The sequence below is a fragment of the Lynx canadensis genome, chromosome C1 (genome assembly GCF_007474595.2).
Source record: "Lynx canadensis isolate LIC74 chromosome C1, mLynCan4.pri.v2, whole genome shotgun sequence".
Classification (NCBI taxonomy): domain Eukaryota; kingdom Metazoa; phylum Chordata; class Mammalia; order Carnivora; family Felidae; genus Lynx; species Lynx canadensis.
This window is the reverse complement of record NC_044310.1, coordinates 33429570-33441117: the sequence shown is the minus strand read 5'-3', so window position 1 is coordinate 33441117 and position 11548 is coordinate 33429570.

Sequence of the window (11548 nt, the reverse complement as noted above, 5' to 3'; positions counted from 1 at the left end):
TCTATTCTGGAGGATGTTCCATGTGTACTGGAGAAGAATGTATATTCCACTGCTTTAGGATGAAATGTTCTGAATATATCTGTTAAGTCCATCTGGTCCAGTGTGTCATTCAAAGCCATTGTTTCCTTGTTGATTTTCTGATCAGATGACCTGTCCATTGCTGTAAGTGGGGTGAAAAAATTGAAGTCTCCTAGTATTATGGTATTATTATCAATGAGTTTCTGTATGTTTGTGATTAATTGATTTATATATTTGGGTGCTACCACATTTTCAGCATAAATGTTTACAGTTGTTAGGTCTTCTTGGTGGATAGACCCCTTAATTATGATATAATGCCCTTATTCATCTCTTGTTACAGTCTTTATTTTAAAATCTAGATTGGTATAAGTATGGCTACTCCAGCTTTCTTTTGTTGACCATTAACATGATAGATGGTTCTCCATCCTCTTACTTTCAATCTGAAGGTGTCTCTAGGTCCAAAGTGGGTCTCTTGTAAACAGCATAAAAATGGATCTTGTTTTCTTATCCTTTATGTTACTGTATGTCTTTTGATTGGAGGACTGAGTCCATTGACGTTTAGAGTGAGTACTGAAAGATATGAATTTATTGTCATTATGTTTCTTGTAGAGTTGGAATGTCTAGTGATGTTCTCTGGTCCTTTCTAGTCTTTGTTGCTTTTGGTTTTTATTTATTTATTTTTTGTCTTTTCTCTCCTCAGAGAGTCCTCCTTAAAATTCCTTGCAGGGGTGGTTTAGTGGTTATGAACTCACTCCCTTAATTTTTGTTTGTCTGGGAAACTTTTAATCTCGCCTTCAATTTTGAATGACAGCCTTGCTGGATAAAGACATCTTGTCTGCATATTGTTCCACTTCAACACATTGAATATATCCTGCCACTCTTTTCTGGCCTGCCAAGTTTCTGTGGATAGGTCTGCTGCACACCTGATCTCTCTTCCCTTGCAGGTTAAGGACTTTTTCCCTTGCTGCTTTCATGACTTTTTCCTTACCTGAGTATGTTGTGAATTTTCTAAGTTGTTGTTACTTTCTAAGTGTCAAAAGAAAACAACTATGAATCTAGAATTTCATACCCAGCCAAATTATCATTCATGACTGACATATAAGACATATAAGACATGTCCATCATATAAGACCAAGTGCTGAACAAGGAAAATTTACCACTAATAAGCTCTTATTCAAAGAAAAGCCAAAGGATAAGAAGAAAATTTGATCCCAGGAAGTAGGAAATGCAAGAAGTAACACCAGAGTAGAGGACTATGAGCTAGGATTGGTAAATAGGAAGCCTTTCCACCAGCAACAGCAAAACTTGTTGCAGGCTGAATGCACATTGCTGGCAGTTCCCTTGGCTGTAGAAGTGACAAGAAGTCAAACACACTGGAAACAGAAAGAAAAGCCCCTCCCTCCTGCAGTGAATCTCTGGTGCTCTCTACTGACACAGTTTAACATTACAACGTGTCAGCGGGTAAAGGAAAAAATGTTTCAGGGTCCAGCTCCATTAGCACAAAATGAGACAATGCGCTCGGTTGGTTTGGGGCAACAGGCAATGAATTGGTAACTGGCATGGCAATGAATGAACAAAGAAACTGGTAAACATAGGTAAATCTAAACAAGCACCATGTGACTAAAATAATAACAGAAACTACTAATTTTGGGGCTATAGGGTGAGTCTGGTAGGCTGGTCTACCAGTGCTCCTAACTGTACACACAGAGTGCCTGCTGCACTCTGGATCTTCCTCTCCCCTGTTGGTTTTGGGGTAGGGGTAGGTGGGTTGGTGATGAAGTTGCTCTAGGAAGGGCCAGGAAAGCTATCCTGGTAAGAGTTCACCATATGTGAAGCAAAAATGTAGAGATCTCCAAGGAGAAATAGACAAATTCACAATTATTTTTGGAAATCTCAAGACCCCTTTCTCAATAATCAATAAGACAAGTACATACAAAATCCACAGAGATATAGCAGACTTCAACAACACTATCAAACAACTTGACCTAATTGGCATTTATAAAACACTCCATCCAATGACAGCAGAATAAACATTTCTTTCAATTACAGGGGTTATTTGATCCATACCGTCAATATTCTGGGCTATTAAGTCTCAATAAACTAGAAAGTATTCAAGTCATGGAGAGTGTGTTCTCTAGTCACAGTGAAATTAAATTACGAGCCTGTAACAAAGATTTCTAAAAAATCTACAAATATCTGGAAACTAAATAGCAGGCTTCTAAATAACCCATGGACCAAAGAAGAAATGAACAAGGAAAATTAGAAAGTATTTTGAACTGGATGAATATGAAAACACAATATACCCAAATTTTTTCTTTTATGGAGAAAAGCTTCAGGGAACTATCAGTAGAAGCAATGAGAATGGATACTGGCCAGAAAAATCAGGTGACCAGCGTAGTCTATGACACCGATTTTAGCTATCACTCCTAAGGAATCAGTCCAAGAATGAAGTCTACATGTGTAAAGATATTCATTTCAGTATTGCTCATAAAAGGATTTGTCAAAATGTGTATGTCATTATGCATTCACTTAAGATGATATGTTGAATATAGCACAACTTGGGATAATGCATATGCTATAACATGAAGTGGATGGGGCGCCTGGGTGGCTCAGTCAGTTAAGTGGCCAACTCTTGGTTTTGGCTCAGGTCACGATCTGAGAATCTTGAGATTCTCTCTCTCCCTCTCTCACTACCCCTCCCCCACTTGCTATCTCTGTCTCTCTCTCAAAGGAAACAAATAAACTTAAAAAATTTTTTTAAACTTAAAAAAATAACATGAAGTCAATAAAAGCAGTCTACAAAAGGACCAGCATACAATAAATACAAATTTACACAAAAACTTGTAGTTGATAAGATAATGGAGAAAAAACACTAACAAGAAGATGGCTTTGGTTTTAGAGAAGTGGGATTATGGTTGATTTCCTTCTCATATTCTCCTGACTTTTCAGGAATGTAGTCATAACACAATGTTGACTGAGGCTTTTCCTGTTGTATCAAAAGTTTGGCTAAAAGCTCCACTTTCTGCAAGAGCCTCAATGAGTTGCCAGACACAACCCAGTCCTGTGTTCATCACTTCATCACCGTGTACTTGTAGACTGTTTGAAAAGAACTGAGACATGGAAAGGACGTTCATTACATTGGAGAGTTCATTGTTTAGTGTAGGCTTTGTGCCAGGAGAGAGTAATGTGCTCTTCCCCTTTCGGTGGGGGAGGGGAATGGGTTCTTCCTGGCCCCTCACCTGTCAAGTGGAAGAAGCTCTAGGAGAACAGTCAGAGAGGCCACACAGAGATTTGTGCTGAGCTGCAGCAATTCTAGGCCTCCCTGCCCTGGCCTGAGGATGCAATCAGACAGGCACTCCAGGATCGACTGGGAGATTGACATGTGTCCCTCAAGTTTGGGATGAGTGAGACTAGTGTCTCCTTCCCACCGGGGGAATACTTAAGGCAAGAGGCTGACCAGAGAGGCCCCTGAAGGCAGGGAGAGCAGACAGGGTAGCGGCGAGGCCTGCATTCCCATTTGGTGTTGCAAAGATATGTGTGGATGCTGCATGTACATCCTGCCGATTCAGATAATGCAATGAAACTTGACTTTGCTCCTTGGTTGTTGAATGGATCATTCTGGCTGTGGTGTGGAGAGCAAATTGTCAGGTGGATGTGTGCAGGTGTAGAACTCCTTCATGAATTTTCCCTGGAATATAGTGGGGGCACGTTGATCTTCAGGGTGTTTCTTTTTGAGATCCAGAAATGTTTCTTATATTGTACTCCTGGATATTGCCTCTGTTTTACTGTTTCTTCTGTAGAAACTCTTTAATACTTGCAGACAGATCTTTGTAACTCATCTTCGTTCCGTAATTATCCTAATTTTCTTTCTTCTTCCCTGTGTCCTGCGAATACTTTAATTTTTATGGAAGGCCCATTGTGCCCTTTACTGTCTCCACTTCAGGCTATTTTTGACTACTGTGGTAAATGTACTTTGTTGGCTTAAATGCATTCTTCCCTCAGTCTGTTATCTTCACATGATCTGCTTTGTCCTTTTGTACTTGACTGAAATCACAGAACAGCTATTTAAAAATATTTGCCTTTCCAAATACAGGCTTTTCCTCTGAAGCTCCGGGCCACCGCTCTCTTCTCATGAGCTGCAGATGCACGTTAGGGCGCTGGCCCTGGAAGGGCTGGCCTTGATGGACTGACAGAGTGGCAGAGTTAATGAGGGTGTTTGCACCGCAACAGGATGATGATGACCCTGATGTTGGTGGTGGGGAGATGATGAGTTGGGTGATAATGCTGAGGGCAATGATGCACTGGGGAAAGGGTGACATTTTGGGAGGGATGCCAAATGAATGTGGAGGTGAATACTAACAGGGCGATGTGGCTGTGGTAAGGTAACGTCTGATGAAAAAAACAGGTGATGGTGGTGGTGGAGGGGAAGGTGATTTGGGCAGGTGCTTGTTGGCTGGTGTACACGCTCAGGATAAAGTCAGGTTGAAGTTAAAGCAGGTTTCTTCAGATGCCTCTGAGGGACACTGGGTCACCTCTGATCTTGCTGCTGTGGCTGGCCCAGCTGTCTAATGAGCTGAAGTTTTTAATGGTGTTCCTTCCATGTTCTTAAACACCGAATTTAACAAGCTCCCCCAGGACTTCTCACGTCAGAGCAACTCCGCTGTGGCTTAGCCAGACCACAACCAGGAAGGAGGACTCCTGGGGCAGAGGGACCCAGGGGTGGCTCCCAGGAACTGGGGAACAAAGTTGGAGACTCACAGCAGGAGGGGGAAAGAGGAAGAGCAATCAAGACATTACTTTTGGCTTAATTGAGATGAGAAAAGTTTAACTCTGTATAACCAACAGTTCTTATATCCTCCTGGGAAACGTCAGGCTAATGCAGAGCTGGTGGGGAATTCTCAGTAGCTCAATGTCTGGAGCCTATGATTACGTTTGGGAAGTCATGCACACAGTCCCAAAGCAGGGCCCCAGACTCAGCGGGCATATGCTGCCTAAGAAGCTTCTCTCCACCTTGAACTAGCCTTGACATGTAAGTCAGTCACCGAAGATCACTGCTGTTAGCCTTACGGGGGACAGTGATAGCCCAATTACATCAGGAATCTCTCAAGTACTTTTACTGCTACTGTTTGTAATTTCTTTTTACTTTAATTATACAAGTGAACATCAATATATTCATTATAAACATTTAAACAATACAGATAAAGAAAAGTTCCCTTTGATTCTCTCTTCAATACTAGTCCCCTTAAATCTGCAAAAATCAAAATACATGGTAAAGATATATTGTTAACAATTTCATCATATGACTTTTGACAATTTGGGGAAATTGGGTAAATGAACTGAAAAATGCCCTAAAGGAAGAAAGAAGAAAAAAATATATGGCCACTTGAATAGTTGCAGAAAAAACATTTACTAAAAGCTTTCTTATTTTCTTTCTTATTTTTAAATAAACTTTTTTTTTGCGTTCTGTGAATTTTGAAGTGTTCTGTTTTTTGTGTTCATTCCTCTCAAGTATCTTCTGTTTTCCCCTGTGATTTCTCCTTTGACCTATTGGTTGCATTAGAGTGTATTATTTAATTTCCACATGTTGAAACTTAATTCCAATAGTAGAAAAAACCTTTGCACTTGCTCTGCCTTCCTTCCCTCCTCAGGGCCCTCACAGATCACGCAGGACTCCCAGGAACAATAATGGAGAGTGAGGGTAACAGGAGGTCAGTCATGGCTGCCTTCCTGAGGGGGTGGACCTGAAATTTAGGGCAGACTTAAAGACACAAGGGAAGAGGGTCTTCAGGTGTAGAGCATAGAAGGTGCAAATGAGGGAGAATAATAAATGTACAGGTGACTTACTTCCTATACACTTGGCACAGTCTTAAAAGCTTTCTATTTGTGAACTCCTTTTACCCTCCCTACAACTCTATGGAGCAGGTTCTAGTTTCCTGATAAAAGGCCTGGAGGCCTGGAAAGGTTTCTGAAACTTGCCCAAAGTCACAGCTGGTAACTGTGAAACTAGGGATCGAACATATGCAGTCTGGCGCTAACCCAGAGAAAATATGTGGCACAGGAGGGCATGGACCTCTGGGGAGTAGTCGGGGCTCCAGTCAGGGGGTCTTGAGTACTAGGTGATGGGAGTGCAGACTTGATACTCAGTCCCTGGGGGATTTAAGGCACAGAGAGTTTGTTGGAAGTCATTGGATTTGTCCTCCTGGGAACTGGGGCCCCCATGAGCACAGTTTCAAAGGAGAGCTCCTCAGGCTTCTGGCCCATCTCTCACACAGAGCCTGAGAGCAGGTAAAGAGCAGTGGGAGTGGGGACGGTGGCCCATGGCTTGGGTGTCTGCTCCTCTGAGGCATCCTTTCTCTGCTTGCTCTGGTTCTCTCGACTTTCTACAAATCTGCACATCTGCAGGTCGCTTCATGCCTATGCTCTTTGCTCTGTCCTATCCTTTGTCCACTTCTTCCCCAACTCTGACTTGCTCTCCATCCAACTACCTTTCTTTTCCCTCTGACTGAGTATGCACATCTCCCTTAAGACATTTGGCCTTCACAACCAACGGAATGGGAAAAGATATTTGCAAATGACATATCGGACAAAGGGCTAGTATCTAAAATCTATAAAGAGCTCACCAAACTCCACACCCGAAAAACAAATAACCCAGTGAAGAAATGGGCAGAAAACATGAATAGACACTTCTCTAAAGAAGACATCCAGATGGCCAACAGGCACATGAAAAGATGTTCAGCGTCGCTCCTTATCAGGGAAATACAAATCAAAACCACACTCAGGTATCACCTCACGCCAGTCAGAGTGGCCAAAATGAACAAATCAGGAGACTATAGATGCTGGAGAGGATGTGGAGAAACGGGAACCCTCTTGCACTGTTGGTGGGAATGCAAATTGGTGCAGCCGCTCTGGAAAGCAGTGTGGAGGTTCCTCAGAAAATTAAAAATAGACCTACCCTATGACCCAGCAATAGCACTGCTAGGAATTTATCCAAGGGATACAGGAGTACTGATGCATAGGGGCACTTGTACCCCAATGTTCATAGCAGCACTCTCAACAATAGCCAAATTATGGAAAGAGCCTAAATGTCCATCAACTGATGAATGGATAAAGAAATTGTGGTATATATACACAATGGAGTACTATGTGGCAATGAGAAAAAATGAAATATGGCCCTTTGTAGCAACGTGGATGGAACTGGAGAGTGTAATGCTAAGTGAAATAAGCCATACAGAGAAAGACAGATACCATATGGTTTCACTCTTATGTGGATCCTGAGAAACTTAACAAGAACCCATGGGGGAGGGGAAGGAAAAAAAAAAAAAGAGGTTAGAGTGGGAGAGAGCCAAAGCATAAGAGACTGTTAAAAACTGAGAACAAACTGAGGGTTGATGGGGGGTGGGAGGGAGGGGAGGGTGGGTGATGGGTATTGAGGAGGGCACCTTTTGGGATGAGCACTGGGTGTTGTATGGAAACCAATTTGTCAATAAATTTCATAAAAAAAAAAAGACATTTGGCCTTCAGTTGCCAATGAAGACAAAGAGAAGGGGGCTGTTGCTGGGGAGGCTGAGGCAGCGGGGCTCTCCCATGTCCCTGTCCCAATCAGGGGGACCCTTGGAAGTGGGCAAGTCAAGGGATGCAGGTGAGAGGTGGGGAAGGTTGATAGGACAGCACTAGGATATGGGAGAGGAGGAGGGAGGCTGCAAGGAGATCTCAGGAGAGGCAAGGATTTGGAGGACCACTCTGACATTGGGACTTGCTCTAAGGATCTCTTATTGAGGAGCGGGGAGCAAGGCAGATGCCTCCCACCAAGATACCTATAGTTCAGTGATGTTCCCTGTCACTGTTGTCCAAAATTGTGGGACTGAGAGTGCTTCTGGAGTTCTGGAGCTATTCCCCATCTCTATTCCCTCTTCTTCTCTTCTACCCACCCAATGCTCCTTCCCCCATACATTCTGCACCAGTAGAATGAGCGGACAAGGCCACAGTGAAAATGCTCTTTTATTTAGATTGCTCCTAGAAAATGCTGTAGGACTGAATGAGTGGTGGGACTGGGGGATGAGAGTCACAGTGAGAGGCTGCTACAGTGCTCCAGGTATTAGGCATTGGGAAACAGGTGAAGATAGATAGTAAAGAGGACAGAGAAGATGGGAAAGACCTTAACTCCTCCGGATGGAGTGGACCTCAGCAGTCCTCCTGCTCCACCTCTAAGTCCAGGTTGATCCCACTGTGTCCCTGACATATGGTCAGCTAGATTCAGCCTGAACCTCTCAACAGAAACAGGGAGCTCATTGCTTCTCAGAACAGTCTTTTCTGTCTATGAATATCTCTGGATGTTGGAACTTTTCTGTAGTCAATCTGAAGCTTGGTGTCCTAGTAAAATTTATACTAATTTTAAATTTGGGACTATGCAGGGCAATTCTTATTCATCTTCCTTAATGCAGCCCTTTAGATACTTCTGTAGACAGACCTCAGCATCCTCCCTAGCTTAAATTTCTGCAGAGAAAAATCACCAGTTGCTTAGATTTGTTTTTGTACCATCATAATATATCTTTCTACAAGCCACAACTCGTCCATGTATCTCCTTAAGACTTTGGTCACAGGTGTAAATTCTACATTCCAAATATGTTTGCCCCACTGGAGAGGGCAGGTATCAATCACCTCTATTTATCCTGCCAATATAGCTTCTAGGATGGAATCTAAGACAGGCATCCCTGCTTTAACAATTTAATAAATATTAATTGAGTTGCTACCATGTGCCCAGCACAATGATTGACACTAGAGATATACTAGTGAACAAAACAAAGTTTCTGCTTTTACAACCTACTTGGGGACAACAGACAATAATCAGATAAATAGGTAAGTTTTTTAAGAAGTGAGAAGTACAATAAAGAAAGTAAAGCTGACTAAGGAGACAGTGAAGGATGGCTGCATTTCAGACAGGATGGTGAAGAAGGGGCTCTCTGATGAGTGACAGTTGGGCAGGGAACTGAAGGAAGTAGAAGAACTCCCCCCTAAAGAGATCTGGTAGAAGAGAGCATAAGTACTGGATGTTGTGGCAAAAGTCTTTAGGTGAAAATCTAGTTGGCAGTTGTTGGACTCGAAAGGGTAACAGTGACAGTGTGGTTTTTGTGGAATGAGACAAGGGGACAGTAATGGGAGATGAGATCCAAGAGCTAGAGCATGTAGTAAAAATTAGGAGTTCAGTCTTGGATGTGAGAAGTTTGAGAAGTTAAACATCAACAGGCAGAGTTCAAGTAGGCAGTTGGACATAAGGAATATAGGGGGACCATCCAGGCAAGAGATATAAATATGGAGATGTATATAAGGCAGGAAATGGGCTGGCTTCAGACACTTTTGGTTCTCATCTCACTTGGTATCTATCCATATTTGACCACAAAGACCATCCTCTCCTTGTAGACCTTGTCTCTCCTTGGGTTTCTGTGTCACATGTCATCCATCTTTGGCCTCTCGACACCATCTTCTCTGGATTCTCTCCTTGAAGCCAACCCTTAGAGTGTGGCTTCTCAGAGTGCTGCTTTCAGCTGTCTTCTCCCTCTACACGCTCTCCCCAGGTGATCTCATCTCTTCCGATGGCTTCAGTTCCTATAGAAGTGCTGAGAATGCTCAGATTCCTGTCTCTAGAGCTTTCTTTTCAGCTCTCAACCATCAGCCAAACAGATACTGGGAGTCCCACAAACTCCCCGACTCCAAAACTAGACTCATTATGTGTCCTTCTTCCCTCCTTCCCAAACTTTCCACTCCCATGTACCCAACCTCAGTGAATGACACCATCACCCCCATCCATTTACTCAAACTTGGAATCCATCCTTGACCCATCTTTCTTTCTCACCACTCCTTAATCACTTACCTACATCCATAGACTCACCTCCTAAAGACTCTTGTTGAATACCTACCTTTCATATCAATATTTGCTCCCACTCTCATCCTTTCCTCCCTGAATTGCTGCAGTCTCCACACTGCAGCCAGTGTGATTGTTGCCAGACATAAGCCTGATGTCATGCCTATTTGGTGGATCCTTATGTTCCTTTCTATAAAATCCACCCTAATTAGACCATTTTGTAGGGCTTTATAGGTCCTCCATGGTCTGTCCTTGCCTACCTCTTTACTCCATCTCCCATCACTCTCTGGCTAGCTAATGCTTCATGACTTCACACAGATGACTTTCTCTCCCTGGTATATCCTTTCCTGCACTTTCCCTGTAGTTAGCGTCTACCCACTCTTCAACGACCAGCTTGACTCTTACCTCCTGCAGGATGTCTTCTATAATTCTTCAGATTGAGTTAGGCTTGCTGTAGCAAGTTGCAAGTAGCAAGGAGGAAGTATGTTATGTTTCTTTATCTTTTAGTTTGTCAATTCCTCATCCCAATTCCCAGTGGCTTTAGCCACTGCCAGGCTTGCAGTAAGAGAGAGATGAGGTGAGGGGCAAGACAGTCCTGAGTTGACTGGTACTATCTTGATAATCTAAAAATTGTATTCTTGTTCTTCTCTGGTTTTTAAAGATTATTCCTTTCTTTATGGAATTCTTTCATTGCCACTAGTTTTTATTTTATTTTATTTTATTTTTATTTTATTCTATTTTATTTTTTTTATTTAAAATTTTTTTTAATTTTTAGTTTAGAGAGAGGGAAGACTATTTTTAGTCTAGTAGGGACTAGACTAGACAGAGAAAGAGAGGGAGAGAGGATCTTGAGCGGGCTCCACGCTCAGCACAGAGCCCAACATGGGGCTCAATCCCATAACCCTGGGATTATGACCTGAACCAAAATCAAGAGTTGGGACACTCAACCAACTGAGCCACCCAAGTGCCCCAGCATTGCTATCAGTTTTTGAAAATCCAGTCTGATAATCTTTGTCTTTCAGTAGGCTTGCTTACTAATATACATTTAATGTAGTTACTATTGTAATTAGGTTTGAGTCTATCATTTTAATACTTGTTTCCTACTTGTTCCAAGTGTTCTTTTTTTCTTTATTCCACTTTTCCTGCCTTCTTTTGAATTAATCAAAAACTTTTAATTATTCCCTTTACATTCTGTACTGTATTTTGAGTTTTACTATTTTTTAAAATTATTCTTTTGTTATTCTACAACAGGGATTGGTAAACCTTATATTTTTAAAAGGGTTTTTAAAAAACAAATAAAAATATGCTACAGTGACTGTATATTCTGTGCAAATCCTAAACTATTTATTGTCTGACTCCTTACGTGAAAAAGTGTCTTGACACCTGATCTAGAGACTAAAATATGCATCTTTGGCTTATAGTCTCACTTAAAGTGCCATTTTCCAAACAATGCAAAATCTAACAACAGTTTAAGTCCATTTCCTCCTCCTGCTTGTTAGACCATTTTTGTCACATATTCAACTTCTATGTGTATATTTAAAGCTCCAACAAGGTGTCGCTATTTTTGTTGCTTTAAACAATTAATATTCTATGATATTTACACACACATTTATGATTTCTGGTGTTAATTTTCTCTTTCAATTGCATACTTCCATCAGGGACCATTTGCCT